Source organism: Gekko japonicus, unplaced genomic scaffold (genome assembly GCF_001447785.1).
Source record: "Gekko japonicus isolate JY-2015 unplaced genomic scaffold, Gekko_japonicus_V1.1 scaffold211, whole genome shotgun sequence".
NCBI classification, from domain to species: Eukaryota; Metazoa; Chordata; class Lepidosauria; order Squamata; family Gekkonidae; genus Gekko; species Gekko japonicus.
The window spans coordinates 1,418,961-1,420,525 of record NW_015164187.1 but is presented as its reverse complement, the minus strand read 5'-3'; the positions used below and the strand labels follow the sequence as shown (position 1 = coordinate 1,420,525).

The following is a 1,565-nucleotide window of genomic DNA, read 5'->3' as shown; positions in this document are numbered from 1 at the left end:
CCCCCCGGCCGGTCCCCGCCCCTCTCCGCCTTTGTGAGGCCGCGGCGGGAAGGCTTTGACGTGCGAGGCCAGGCCGCCGCTCCCGCTTTCCCTCAGGAACCCGCCGTGCTCTTACCGAGGGCTTCGTATGGGAAGACGGACGAGCGAGGAGCGGGTGCTTCCCTCCGGCGCCGCTGTTCGAAGCCCGCCCGGCGCCACCAACCGAGCAGCGCCACAAAATGGCCGCCACGACTGCGGTGCCGCTAGCTCGCCCGCCGCCTACCGCGAGCGGAGAGGGAGGGGGTCCTCCGGTAGGAGGGGCGAGGGCAGGGAGGGGCGTGGTTTCTGGCAGGCGGGGGAGCGCCGTCTTCCACGCCGCCTTCGCCCTGCTGTCCGGAGCAGAAAGATGTGCTTCTTTCCTCGCGGTCCCCCCGGGGTTCTGGCCAGCCGGCGCCGCCTATGCCGGCGGGAAGTCCTCCTAACTCTCAGCTAAACAGCAGTCGTGATTCACACGCCAGTGGGTTCAAGGCATCCGATATTATTATCGACTGCAGTGAACTTCTAAGTATGCGAACGAGTTGGTAACAGCCGGCCCCTGGGGGTCCCGAAGTAAAAACTAAGACACCAGGACACAGTCCGTATAATGGCTTTTATAACCAACTAAATGGCACATAGCAGCGTTCTCACTAGATCGCCGATAAAAAGTTCTGGCAAACGTGGAAGCGCCCACACCGTTAGGTGACATTTGGTTGGTTCTACTGGGCTGGGCTAGCCAGGCCTTGGAAGCCAAGCAGGGACGGCCCTGGTTAGCTCGTGGATGGGAGACAACCAAGAATCTTCAGTCTAGGGTTGTTTTGCAGAGGCTGGCAATGGCAAACTACCTCTGAATGCCTCGTCTTGCCTTGAAAAAACCGATGGGGTTGCCATAAATCAGCTGCGACTTGACGGCAAGGGGTTGCGGAGCCAATCATCCTGGAAGTAGTCTCCTCCCAGCTGAAGGAGGCTTCCCCCAACCTCAGTGGTGCTTCTTTCAACAGAAGAGCAACTTGAAGTGGAGGAAGGATTGAAACATGAACCAAAAGGAAACATGGGGCATAAATATATAAATAAATAAATACTTTCCCCTTATTTCAGGAGTAGGATCCATCCACCCCAATAAAAAGCATTATGTGGATAGATAGAGCTGGTGTGGTGCAGTGGATAGACTATGTTGGACTAGGACGGGGTCTCACTAGCACGTTTGGGGGGGGGGCAAGTGTTTTTAGAAAGTGGGTTGGGGCAAGTGGGGCTGTTGCCCAATAGGGCTTCTGATTGGCCATTGAGGAGCCAATTGGCTGTGCAGATTAAAATAGTGTTTCTGCAGCAGCTGCCAACACAGTGTTGCTTGTATTCTCTCTCTTTCTCAGTGTATTTCTAAAATTACCCCTCCACTCCTTGCACTTGAGATTCTTCTGTTTGGTTGGCTTCAACTCCTGTGGCAGCCACCTTGTGGTTGGTTCTGCCTCCAGTGGCAGCCATTTTGTGGTTGCACCCACCATCCTGTGCCAGAACCTCAAAGGTGCGCAAAGGCTCAAAAAGCTTGGGGA

At 55.9% G+C, this 1,565-nt stretch overlaps 1 protein-coding gene across 3 annotated transcripts in view; it reads right to left on the bottom strand.

Annotated features, from left to right (window-relative positions):
- PHF20 (PHD finger protein 20) overlaps positions 1–284 on the bottom strand; it is a 69,090-nt gene extending 68,806 nt beyond the window's left edge. For all 3 annotated transcript variants that reach the window (XM_015408225.1, XM_015408227.1, XM_015408226.1), the window contains exon 1: positions 116–284. The gene's annotated coding sequence lies outside the window, so the exon portion shown is untranslated. The remainder of the gene's footprint in view (positions 1–115) is intronic.
- Positions 285–1,565: the final 1,281 nt, after the last annotated feature.